Source organism: Benincasa hispida, chromosome 11 (assembly GCF_027475165.1).
Source record: "Benincasa hispida cultivar pf3 chromosome 11, pf3_genome.v1.1, whole genome shotgun sequence".
NCBI lineage: Eukaryota > Viridiplantae > Streptophyta > Magnoliopsida > Cucurbitales > Cucurbitaceae > Benincasa > Benincasa hispida.
The window spans coordinates 48,803,352-48,817,892 of record NC_143488.1 but is presented as its reverse complement, the minus strand read 5'-3'; the positions used below and the strand labels follow the sequence as shown (position 1 = coordinate 48,817,892).

General features: G+C 35.5%; 1 long non-coding RNA gene across 1 annotated transcript; it reads left to right on the top strand.

Annotated features, from left to right (window-relative positions):
• Positions 1-7,746: 7,746 nt before the first annotated feature.
• Positions 7,747-8,972, top strand: LOC120090291 (uncharacterized). The gene is made up of 3 exons (XR_005485501.2): positions 7,747-7,927; positions 8,022-8,082; positions 8,838-8,972. It is a non-coding gene; the product is annotated as an uncharacterized LOC120090291 (long non-coding RNA).
• The last annotated feature ends 5,569 nt before the right edge of the window (positions 8,973-14,541 follow it).

Here is a 14,541-nt window from a genome sequence, read left to right as displayed (position 1 = left end):
ACCAGATTATCTACAGATGGAAATTTTCTACAATGGTTTGAACCCCGCATCGCAGACGGCTGCTAATGCGGCAACAGCTGGAGGTCTGCTCGAGAAAACTTATGACGAGGTTAAGAACATACTTGATCGCATTTCAAAGAATCATGAAAATTGGAAAGAAAGCGATCAAAGGCTGAGAATTAAAGATAGTGACGCAAATAATGGAGCCATCGCATCCCTGCAAAACCAAATGACTGCGATGATGAATTTAATACAATGAATCGCAATCAGCAGCCCAAGAACGCATAGGGGGCAGGTCAATGCAATCGACCAAACGAGCGGAAGTTATGCTACTTATGGTGAAGACCATCCAATGGAAGAGTGTTCGCGGAACCCATAAGTCTATTTATTTCATGAAGAATAATCCTTTTTCCAATACTTATAACCCTGGGTAGAGAAACCACCCTAACTTCGCGTGGAAAAATCAACAGCAAAATTTTCGACCATTGGCACAAAAAAAGGGCCACCAGAATTTTTCTCGCGAATAAATGGTCAAACGAAAAATCAAGGCAATAATTCGCAGGCACCACAATCTTCATCTCTGGAGAGCTTACTGAAGCAGTATATTGAGAAGAATGAACAGTGCTCCAGAATCAAGCGACATCCATCCGCAATCTTGAAACTCAGATAGGAAAGATTGCACGCAAACTTAAAAGTAGACCGTAAGGGGGACTACCAAGTTTAACAGAGCTCCTGCGCAATCTAGAGAGTACGGAAAAAAAAAAAAAAGCAATGTCAAATTGTGATGTTGCGAAGCGGAAAAACAGTGGCAGAGGAGAAGAAGAAGCCGAGTAGGACTGCTCCAATTGCGATGGAACATCAGACCCCATTGACCCAAGAAGAAATAGAAGAACATGAGAGAATGGAACCGGAGATTGCGTCCGAACAGGGAACCGTGAGAATACAGCTGCCACCATTTCCTCAGAGACTTAAAAAGAAGAAAAAATGATGAAGTGCAGTATCAACGCTTCATGGACATGCTGAAATTGTTGCATATCAACGTCCCTTTCACTGAAGCGATTGAACAGATGCCAAAGTATGCGAAGTTTCGGAAGGACATGGTGAAGAAGAAAAGAAGCACTGGTAAGTTTGCAACGATGTCATTAACACAACGAGCAAAAACTATAATTCCACCGAAAATGTGCAAACCTGGGAGTTTCACAATACTTTGCTCAATTGGAGGGTTATATATTGGTCAAGCGCTTTGCGATCTCGGGGCCAACATCAACTTAATGCCCCTTTCAATTTTTAAGCAGCTGAATGTGGGGCAACTGGCGCCCATGACGGTGACTCTCCAGCTAGCTGACAGATCTCTTGTGCATCCAGAAGGGAAGGTGAAGGATGTCCTAGTCATGATTGACAAATTTATCTTACCGACCGACTTCATCATCCATGATTATGAAGCGGACAAGGATGTACCCATCATCTTGGAACGACCTTTTTTATCCACTGGTCGCGCTCAGATTGATGTGTACAAAGGAGAGATCACACTGAGCGTGAACGGACAGAAGATCATATTTGATATTATCATAGCCATGAAATACCCAGAAGAAGAAGAAAAATCTAAAGATGAAGATAAAAGAGAGGATGCGACCGCATCCATAGTAGCCTGCAATGTGATCATAAAAACAACAACCAAAGATGAAAAGCTGACAATGAATGAAGAAAGAAAAACACCAAAACCATCCTTGGAACAACCATCGACGGTAGAGCTGAAAACACTTCCAAATCACCTGAAGTATGCTTTTCTGGGGTAGAATGAAATGCTACCAGTAATAATTTCCTCTGCACTTCAAGAAGATCAAGAAAATACACTGTTGAGCATCCTGAAAAATCATATAAAAGCAATTGGTTGGACGCTATCAGAAATTAGAGGAATCAGCCTCGCATATTGCATGCATAAGATACGTCTTGAGGACAATCAGAAAGGATCGATCGAACATCAACGCAGACTCAACCCTGCGATGAAGGAGGTCGTGAAGAAGGAAATAATCAAATGGTTGGACGCAGGGATTATTTATCCAATCATCGACAGCACGTGGGTCAGCCCATGCAATGTGTGCCCAAGAAAGAAGGGATGACGGTAGTCCCAAATGCAAATAATGAACTAATATTGATGAGGACCGTCATTGGCTGGTGGATCTGCATGGACTACGACAAACTGAATGCGGCGACAAAGAAGGATCATTTCCCCTTGCCTTTTATCGACCAGATGCTAGACTGCCTAGAAGGAAATAATTACTACTACTTCTTGGATGGATATGCCGGCTATAACCAAATCATGATTTCTCCTGAAGATCAAGAGAAAACTAAATTCACCTACCCTTATGGAATATTTGCGTTTCAATGCATGTCGTTCGGCCTGTGCAATGTGCCGAGCACATTCCAGAGGTGTATGATGGCCATCTTTTCTGAGTATGTTAAAGATTCTGTAGAAATTTTCATGGACGATTTCTCAGTGTATGGGCAAACTTACGAAGTCTGTCTCAACAATCTAGAGAAGATACTGAAGAGATGTAAAGAAACGAAACTGGGAGAAATGCCACTTCATGGTAAAGGAAGGTATTGTGCTTAGGCACAAGTCTCCAAGGACGGGCTAAAGGTGGAGAAGGCGAAGATTGAGACGATTGAAAAGCTCCCACCTCCAGCAAAAGTGAAGGCTATCAGGAGCTTCTTAGGCCATGCAGGCTTTTATCAACTTTTTGTGAAAGACTTTTCAAAGATTGCATGACCATTGAGTGTGCTGCTGGAGGCAGAAAGAGCATTTGACTTCGATTACCAATGCCTCAACGCATTCAAGATACTGAAGAACGCATTAATAACTGCACCTGTGTTGATCGCACCGGACTGGACACAGTCCTTTGAACTAATGTGCGATGCAAGTGGTTATGCGATAGGGGCAGTACTGGCGCAAAAGAAGAAAACAATGCTACACCCCATCGCATATGCGAATAAAACCTTGAATCCTGCTCAAACAAATTACACTACCACAGAAAAAGAACTGCTTGCGGTGATTTTTGCGCTGAAGAAATCAGAGCTTACTTACTGGGATCCAAGGTAATCGTTCACACTAACCACTCGGCGATAAATATTTGATGACAAAGAAAGGTGCAAAGCCGAGATTGATTCGATGGGTTCTCCTCCTTCAAGAATTCAATATGGAAATCATTGATCGCCAGGGGACGAAGAACCAAGTTGCAGATCATTTGTCAAGATTAGAAAATCCAGAAGTCGACCGCAATCAATCAGAGGTGAATGCAACTTTCCCAAACGAGCAACTATTTAAAATTGAAGAACTACCATGATATGCGGGCGTGGTCAATTTTCTGGTTTGCGAATAATTTCCTGAGGACTACACAGCCCAACAAAAGAGGCGACTCAGATATGATTGCAAATCATATTAATGGGATGAGCCAAATCTTTATAAGAGGGGATCAGACCAGATTTTGCGCCTATGCGTACCAGATACTGCTCACCAGCACATACTATCACAATGCCATGACTCACCATATGGAGGACACTTTGGAGGCCAATGCACAGCAGCAAAGGTGTTACAAAGTGGATATTTTTTACCAACGTTATTCAAGGACGCAAAGGACTATGCAATGAAATGCGACCGGTGCCAACACACGGGAAACATTTCGTGGAAGCATGCGATGCCCATGAACATCATCTTAAAATTGGAACTATTCGACGTCTGGGGCATAGATTTCATGGGACCATTTCCACCATCAAATGGTCACAAATACATTCTATTAGCCGTCGACTATGTTTCCAAAAGAGTAGAAGCGGTATCATGCGTCGCAAGTGATGTGACGGTAGTCTTCAAGTTCTTGAGGAAGAATATTTACACTCGTTTTGGCACTCCACGTGCCATAATAAATGATGAAGGCTCTCACTTTGTTAATAACATCATCAACAAGTTGCTGCTCAAGTATAATATCCTCCATAAGGTGGACACCGCATACCATCCACAAACAAATGGTCAAGCTGATATTAGAGAAGGTGGTAAAACCTTCACGCAAAGATTAGGCAATAAAGCTGGACGATGTCTTGTGGGCACACAGGACCGCCTATAAGACACCTATAGGCATGTCCCCACTTGGGATGGACGTGACGGGACAACAACAATTATTGATGGACCAGCTTGATCAACACCTCTTGTTGATGTTTCTGTAGCATCTTTGGTCATTTCTTGCAATATTACTTTACACCGAGGTAGATGATTTTTTATATGATCTTCTTCTAAGAATGTAGTATTTGTAAAGGGACATTCCCAACAAAAGGTTACCTTGGTATTCTCAGTGTGAAAATCCAGAAGTGTGGTCTCTGTGTGGACTTGGTTAGAGGAAAAGACTAGAAGAAGAACAATCGTGTAAACGATTGAGCAAGTGGGAGATGACAGTATCTATCGTATAGAAGATGCACAATCGTTTAACAAATGATATGCAATCGTTTAACTAAAGTTGCACGATCGTTTAGGTCATCAACCAGCTGAGTGTCTATCGTGTAGAAACACTCCACGATCGTCTAGTCTACAAGCTGTCATTTAGTAAATCTTATTTACTTGACAACCTTTCCGTGAGTAATTCCGAGAATGGAATTCTAAAATCAACAACTTTTGCAAATCTTACTAAATTTAGGAAAACATTTTTGCTTTTATCTCATGGTTACCATAAAACCACCAATAACCTCCCACTCAATTGGTTATTAGAGAAAAAGAGATAATTATCCAATAATTAATATTATTATAAATATAAATGATAACCAACTTACCATACTATATTTATAACCTATATTTTTAATATTTCATCTCATGAAACATATAAACCATTGATCTTTTTCTATTCTATGGTACTTAATGTAAATCTCATTTACATTAATCCTTCTCTAGATGTATCTCATACATCACACCGATCATATCATATATAATCGAATTACCTCTTATCGATTTGAACATTTCAAATCAACACCAAGAACCGATTCTCAACTTGAATCTATTGAGCTACCAAGGGGACTTTATGGACCTATAGCTCGAAGCTCCAACAGTATGTGAATAACTTACTAAACTGTTTAGTCATAGTATCCACCATCCGTTAACTTTCAGGCACTCCACTAAAGACCGGCAGCTGAACTCTCTTTACTATAAATATATTATGTGTCAATCTTAACCAATTAACAGTGCGACAACCCTTCACAGATCGCTCATAAGTACAGCTCGGCCAATAACAATTATGTCCCTATACTTCTTAAGTACCACTCCATTTGCAACCTATAGTAGGACTATGACTCAATCAAGTTCCCAAAAAAGTAAGCATGTTGTGTTGGCAATCTGGCCACTCTCACTCATACTAATCAAAGGACCACCCTCAAAGGCAAGAGTTCCCAAAACATGCAGGATTGAGGTCATGTCACCTATGGTCATTTAGGTGAGATGTAAGTCTCTAGTATCAACGGCGTTATATACAAAGGCGAATCATCTTGTGGTCCGGTCTTATACAAACTCTTTGTATAGGATACCCTCGCTCTCATTTCTCCACATGAATGGTTGGGATTTACCATCTGTAGTAGTTTACAACACTTGCAAACCTCTACAAAGTGGGCTATATCCGTAGTGTCACCAGGATCAGGTATCCTTCCTTAATCCTTATACTACAGACCTATTTAGGTTATCACTTAAGGCATGATCCACTTGTATATCCCATATACATGCTTAAGTTTATACACAATAACCATGGAGCTTTGTTTATTGGATATGAGTAAATGCCAGAATGAAATAACTCTTATTTTATTCATAAACAATGTGTATAAATTACAAACAACGAGACTCTGGGAGAATTAGGACATCAATCCCAACATTCCAAACACACCATTAGACTGCAATTGTATTGGTATATTTATTTAGGTTATATATGTAGAAAACCCTAATTTAATTTAATAATATTTTCATTTTTTTCGTTGGTTAATTTAACTAGCCTAAAGACTCAGAATCATTTTTAAAATGTAAAAGTTTAAAATGTTTAAAATAACTTAACGACCAAATAAAAATTAAAACTACAAAAATTATGATTTTTTATTCCTCAAATGTAATTTGATAAAAAAAAAAGCTATAGTGTTTTCAATAATTGAATTTAATATTAAAATACTAGTTTATTTCAATTTTAAGTTAGCATATAATGGTAAAAAAAATGATCATTTTCAAATTAGTTAAAGTCATAAAAGTATTAAATTTTATTTAAAATCTAATAAAAATAAAATATCAAATTATTAAAACAATAAATTAAATAAAATTATAATTTTAGTCAAAATCTCTATTTTAATTTTTTTTAATATTCTTTTAAATTTGTTTATAAACTTAACTAAATTAAAATAATTAGGATGACAACTTTAAACTAATTAAAATCTGACCGTTGATTAAATACAAGAAAATATTTAACAAATTAAATATTTATAAATTTGCACTTCATTCCCAAGCTACTTAAGCTTGCACTCCAAACACAGGCTTCTTAAACCCAGACTTCCCAAACTTGCACTCTAAACACAGTTTTCTTAAACTCGGGCTACCTAACCTTTCCAGCCTTGCCCCCCAGACTTAAGATTCCAAACTTGCACGTCAAACACCCCTTAATGATGTACTGATCTGTTTGAAGCTAACAAGGTTGTCATCACAAAAAAATGGTGACTTTTTTGGTAAGAGATATCTGTATGATGGTATGTTTGTTTTGAATGTTGTTCCTGCTGCTATTTCCATAAATGAAATGCCTCTCGTTTTGCTTATATGGTTGAATCATTTGATGTGTGGCATGGTAGATTAGGACATGTTAATGTTGCATCAATTAAAATAATAGATGCCCAATTTGTGTAGAAGCAACATTTGTGAAAAAGCATTTTAAATCAATAATGACATGTAGCACTGAATTACTTGAACTAATTCACACAGAGTTATGAGTAGAGATGGTAAAAAATATTATATATTTTTTTGTTGATGATTAATCTAGATGTACAAAAATTTACCTTCTAAAATCAAAGGATGGAGCTAGTAGCATGTTTGTGAATTTCAAGGCTGAAGTAGAAAATCAATTACTCCTTAAAGGAAAGTATCACTATATTCACCTCAACAAAATGGTATAGAAGAACGTAAGAACAGAACTTTAAAAGAAATTATAAATGCTTTGTTATTAAGTTCTAGAATATTCGATAACATGTCCGTTTTATACTTAATCGGGTTCCTCACAAAAGCTTGGATAACACTCCTTACGAGTTGTGGAACGGTTATCCACCTAAACTAGATTACTTAAGAGTGTAAGGATACTTAGCCAAGGTAGCATATCCAGAATTTAAGAAACCCACAGTAAGATCTAAAACTTTTGACTGCATTTTTATCGGTTATGTTTGTAACATTCCAAGTTTTAGATAAACATTGATTGATTATTTTGATATTATTAAAATTTATTTCTTAATATTGGAATATTCGGAACCAAATTTGAAGATAAGGGTTAAATCGATTTATTTAGATCGGTCTGTTGGAGGTAATTTGAATTTAATTTAGAAAATATTTGAAGCTATTTGGATTAAATTTTTTATGAGAAAAAGAATTTTAGGTTTATTTTATAAAAGAATTAAGATTTTGTGAATTCAAAATTCATTAAGGATTTAGATTTGAAGGGTTGGGATTTAAGAAGGAAAAGGGAAATTGTTAGTTTAAGTTTATCCCCATTGATATTGGAGTTTGAATCCAAAATTGAATTGATGAATTTTAGAAAACCATCTCACATGACTCTCTCTCTAAAATTTGTGTCGTTCACGTGTAGCGTTCGTTGCCAGTAATCTCCAACCATCGCCACGGTCTCACTCGCCGCCGCCAACATCGCCGTTACGATGGTTTTGTGTAAGTTTAGTAGGTTTTAGTTGAAGTTCCTGAATACCCATTAAGTATTTGTCCTAATGTTTAGTTACCCATAATACTTAGACCTTCGATTCAGGTTTTGGAGGCCATTAGTGTGTTGATCAGCAAAGTTAAGGTGGTTTTTTACCAGATTTATGGTAAGTTTGGGGCTTTTTAACCCTTTTGCCGCTTGATTTTGATTGCTGAAATTTTGATTTAGACCCTTAATAGTTGGATCGTACTTAGGTACGAATTGTTGAGAAGGGTTGGGATTCGATCTTGAATCAAGCTCGACTTGGGGATAACTCAAGGTTTCTTAAAGAAGTGTAGATGCTTGATTAGTATACGTTTGGGCCTATTTTAGAAGTAAATAATCTTACTATTGAAATTGTCTTTGAGTCAGATGACGTAAATAATATGACAATGTTTGATTTTAATTAGATAGTATTGAGAAGCATGATATGTTATATGAATAAATAAAATTTTAGGAACATGATATCATTTGTATATGACCGATATGAATATGTGTAGGATCCTAAGACATGTTCCATGAATTTTGTTGTGAATGTTATTGATGTTGTGATTAATGTCATGATAGGAAAGCGTTAGTTTGCCCTTCTAACACCATGATATTACAGCTCCGTGAGCTATTGGTTCACAACTATATTACAGCTCTGTGAACCGACTGGTTCACAAATATATTACAGCTCCGTGGACCGACGGATTCACAACATGTTACCTCTGTGTTAGGACGGGTTAAATTGTTCACAGATGACCATCCATGAACGGTTGAATTATGCATGTCTCACTAGCATGTTTAAATTTATAGGACATAAATGCACAGCCTCTCCCCAATAGTGGAGTTACTTACTGTTGATTTTTATATTCATCCTTTATTATGACATGTTTTCAGGTAAAGACAAGGAATGTACTAGATGCTTGGCGAGGAGATCTATTGAAGGTTACATATGGGAAAAGTGTTGATGCTTCCGCTCAATATCACATTTTAAAGAAATTTTTCGAATGTTTGAATAAAAAAACATGTGAGTAAGTTTTGAATTTAAATGTTTTATGATTTATTTATATATTTATTTTCAACATTTTAGGGTTGCTAAATCAAATATTGTTCTATTATTTAGCCATATAGTTATATATACTAATATGTATATATATATAAGATATATATATTTCTAACAATAAAAGGGTTGACCAGTCTTTGTTTTAAAATTTCATACATGATGGCAATGACCCCAATTAGAGATCTCAAAAAGTTGGGTCATTACAATGCTAATAATAGTGTTGCATATAGGTTTATGTGTTTACGTGATAAACCGGTGTGTGAATATAGAGATGTGTTTTTTAGCATATTTTTCTCATGATTAAAATTATTGATAAATCAGTAGAAAATTCACTCAATAATTAAATTGCTAGTATTTCAAGCATCGATCAAATGTCTGAACTCCCTTTTTCTAACCCTAATAACATAATTTAGTTAGAGCCTAAAAGAAGTAGAAAAACAGAGGGTTAATAAGGATTTCGGACCTGATTTTCTAACTACATTTCTAGTTGAAAATTCAGATAAAATAGACAATTCATTTGCTTGCATGTACTTAATAGGTAAGGATCCAAAAACTTATCAAGAAGCTTTAAGCTCAGTAGACTTTAGTTTTTGGAAAAAGGAAATCAAGAGTGAACTAGATTCCTTAGTCATGAATTAAACATGGGAATTAGTGGAACTACCTAAAGGAAATAAATTTATTAGGTGTAAATGGATATTTAAGAAGAAAATGAGACCAAATGGTACAATAGATAAGTTTAAGGCTAGATTAGTAGTTGTGGGATACAGCAAGAGCAAGGCATAGACTACTTACTCACCTGTGATTAAAATAGCCACTATTAGAGCTTGATAGCCTACCTTGCGATTCGTGGCCTTCTAATACATCAAATGGATGTAAGAACGACATCCCTCAATGAGGACTTGGAAGAGGAAATGTATATGATAGAATCTGAAGGTTTTAATATTGTTGGTCAAGAAAATAAGGTCTATAAACTTACTAAATCTCTTTATGGTCTAAAACAAGCTTTTAAACAATGATATGAAAATTTTAACAACACTTTCGTAAACAAAGTAAACTATTCTGACACGTATGTTTACTCAAAGTCGTCTGGAGCTAACTCGTGATGATATGTTTGTATGTTGATGATATGTTGATCTTTGGTACAAACAAAAATATAATTAATGATACCAAATTATTTCTATCCTTACAATTTAAAATGAAAGATTTAGGTAAGACTGGCGTAATACTTGGTGTTAAGATAAGAAAAACTTAAAATGGTTTCTCTCTATATCAATCAGACTATATTGAAAAATTGCTAAAGAGATTTGACAATTTTGATGTTACGTCTATAAAAACACCTAAGAAGAATAAAGGTAAAAATGTCTATCAATCTAAATATGCAAAAATTATTGGTAGTGTTATGTTGTTTAATTAACTATACTAGACTCGATATTGCATATGCTATACGTGGACTGAGTAAATACACTCATAATTCTGATCAGGATCATTGGTCAACACTTCATTGTTTGCTAAAGTACCTCAGAGATACAATGGATTTTTTTTTTTACATTTCAACAATTTTCTTAGGGTGTTAGAAGGATATTGTGATGCAAACTGGGTAACAGATAACGAGAAGTTCAACTAGTGGATACGTGTTTATACTTGGAATAGGTGTTATTTCATGGAAATCAGCCAAACAAACTTGTATAGCAAAATCTACCATGGAGTCAGAATTTATAGAACTAGAGCTAGCTGGACCAGAAACAGAGTGGCTAAGAAGTCTGCTAGAAGACGTGCCACTGTAGGGGACTTTTGTACTAGTATCTTTGTACTGTGATTCACAAGCTGTCATAGGTATTGCCAAGAATAGTGTGTATAATGGCAAAGAAGGCATATTCGCCTGAGACATGGAGTTGTGAAACAATTTTTGAAGAAATTAACTATCTCCTTAGAGTATGTGAGGTCTGAGAGGAATTTAGCAGATCCTCTCACTATAGGCCGAACAAGGAGAGTAATCCTAGAGTATTCAACTAGTATGGGACTTAAACCCTTAGTGTGATCCATAGCCCTTTATTTTGGGTGGTCTATTGCGATAGATTTGATGGATAATTTGAGTGATCCATAGTTCTTTATGTTGGGGGGTCTATTGTGATAGACTTGATGGATAATCTTTAAAGTCTTCATAGCTCAGTTTTGAGTGGTCTATTGCGATAAACTTGATGAAGCATCTAATGTGAAAGTGAAGGTGTGGACTGCCTTCTATGAAAGAGTTTGAGGGTCTCTTTCTAGAGTTTTCACGACGACCGAAGGTTTTATGTGAATAGCTAAATAGCCTATGATGCATAAATTTATCGTGGAATCAAAAGAGAAATCAAAAGGATTGAAACACATTGTGGGTGTCTCAACCAAAATTTACAAAAGTCTAAAAGGTAACTCATTTTGGTAAATTTTGTTGTTGTCTTACTTCACTATGCCTCAATTCAAATCACAAGATATTGATATTTAAGTTACCATCAATCTATTGCTCAGAATGACCACTATCTTTTTATTTTCTTGATACTTGTAGGTTGTGGGGATTGTTGCGAATGACCCACACTTACCAAGGTCCAAGGCCCATAAAAGAATCACATGGTGAACTCCACCTTCTTTTGTCCCACATTAGAGAGTTAAAGAGTGACTAGAGGGTAAAAATAGGAGAGCACCTCTAGTGACTTGCAAAAGTGGGTAGAGGGGTAGTAGAGGTCATTTCCCACATGTGCGCATCACTGTTGTCGTTGTTCATTTGATCAAATGGGCTTAGGCTCCCGCATTTGTGCGAAAAAAAAGTAGTTCTATTTTTTTTGTACCAGTGGTCTAGATCTACAAAACCCTTCATTTGCTTTCTTGATTTCGATTCTATGTAAACTACTTTCTTTCTTTTGATTCCAACCCTCCGTCCGACGAGTACACGTTTAAGGGGGAGTTATGTTAACCTTAGGGATCAATCTGTAATAACGATTCACACTACGGCCGTGCCGAATTTGCTTTCAAGATAGTGATTTCCATAGCATAACAAATAGATTCCGAATCTGACAACTAACTACATGCTTAACCAGGAACAATTGACAACAAAAAACGAGAAGCATCTGGTATCATCAATTTTACAGCTTCAGTGATCCCATTTTAAAGTTATCTTCAATCTCCCCACAAAGAATCCAAATTAAACGTCATGAATCAAATTCAAGGTGAGACTAAAAAAAAGGAAAAAAAACCCCTTCAACCGCCATTTTCACACTTTCAGAAAGCGTCCAACCTTCTGCAAGATCCATATCCCAACAAGTAGGTAAAGTTTTGAGAGCAGCCATCAGGACCTGGTGGCTAGAATCACAAAGAACCTACCAACTTGGATTGTACTCAAGCACATTGTATCATATGCATTCAATTTATACATAGAACTGGAGGGAGAGGACCACCGCACCTTTATTACAATAGAAATGTGGATTAAACAAGTTATGTGGAGTTGCACTATGTGGATTAAAAAGTGGATATCTTTCTCATCATATCTGTTACATAGAACACAAACATGTGGCAATCAATCCTACAACGCATCAAGTTAACTCGAGTAGGGAGTCTATTAAAACACAACTGCCACATAAATATCTTAATTTTCCCTGGAACTTGCATCTTCCAAAAGGCTTTCCACCACCGGCATAAACCTTCAGCCTCAAAAGAAGATGGTCGAACTCGAATGTCACTCCATTGGGCAAGCCAATAGCTACTTTTCACCAAAAAACTCCATTACGCTAGTAATGCCAAATTTGGGAATCATCAATGGCCCGATGACAAACATGAATACTTATACTCATGGACCCCTCTTCGAGAATAAGGTTTTGTTGAATTTTTTCAAAGTAACTACTAGTTATGAAGTAAAAGTAAAATTATACTATAATTGTCATTTCTCATGTTTTGGATTAACAATTAGAACACTTCTTAACTCCAGAAGACTAAACTACTTCTTGAAGCTCAAGCCCGGAAGATATAAACATTCTTCCAAGATTTTAACTTCAAGAACATCATGCGCTTCTCTACCACAAGTCAAGCGTACGAATTCAACTGAAAGAGAATAAGAGAATCAAGTACTAGAGATCGAACCACATTCGCATCAAATCTAAATCAAAACAAGTTCAACTCCACGAATTATGTTTCTCCGAAAATGTCGTGCGAACAATAATTAAGTCAACTAATTATAAATATAAATAATTATGTATTTCACATGTATTATGCAATTGATTTCATTGTTGTTATTTTACTTTTATTATTTTAAAAAATACTCAATTTCCCCACTTTGGATTCTTATAAGTTTCTAAAGCTTTTTTTGGAAGTCTTTTGTTTTGTTTTCATAAGCAATTTTGAATTTTCCTTAAAAGAAAGTCAGAAATAAAAGTTCGATTCTCCTGATTGTGAAAATTTTGCAAACCTCAAATATCTAAGTGGATCCATTTATTAATTTTCAAAAAAAAAAAAAACAAACAAACAAACACGTAGAAGTGTGACAGACAAGATGTTCAAAACTCTAAAAACTATTTTATTGGATTGAAGATAATAAACTATGTATATTCAACTTTTTTTTTTTTTATAAAAAATTTGATTGAGTTTAATATTTTCAATTTATAATTATATTCTATCATCTAATCGATGTATTATATTTACATTATTCATTCACGTTATATTATTAAAAATATTATAGAATTGTAGAAAAAAAAAACTTTTTTTAGTACAACAATTGAGAGGAGGATGATCAAACCTCTCACTTTTAAAAAGGAGGCCATGCCAACTATAGTTGACCTAAGCTCATGTTGGCTTTATAGAGAAACTTACATATACATACTTCTACACAAATAGGTACTCAAATGGTTTTACATCGTATCTTATATGGTTTACAGTATTAATCATATATAGACTACTATGCTATATTTATCTGCATATATATATATATATATATATATATATATTATATAGATATATATATATATATATACAAGTATTTGATCTGCTTAATATATGTACTATTAATCAAATTGTTGATGGCAATTTTTTATCAAGCGAGCTTTTCTAATCTCAGAAGCGCAACAATGGTAAATTTGTTATTTTAGAGGAAGAGAGTTCACTTGCAAACAAAGAGAAACTTGAACACCTATATGGTGTAGGCCACAACCACTCTGATGTTTAAGTCAAAAAGTTGGAAGGAGAAGAGAGAATTTGATATTGGTTTTGGAACTTACTTGTTGTTTATGTTCTTCTCTATCTTATTTATATATTTTTACCCTCCTCCTATTCCTTATCGGATTAGGGTTTTTGACTCGGCTATCTGTTTTAGGAATTCCCTTTGAGACAAGGTCAACCAACCCAATATTCTTACTTGGTACTTTTAGGGTTTCATCTCTTTTTAGCTAAGCTTATACTAGGCTAGACAACCTTCAGTCGCTTCTGTTGAGATCGGCTAGGCCCATCTCTCTTTGGGTTTTATTCTTCTCCTCTTCATTTGTTGTGTGTTGGCTATTTTATCCCTGGTTCCATAAT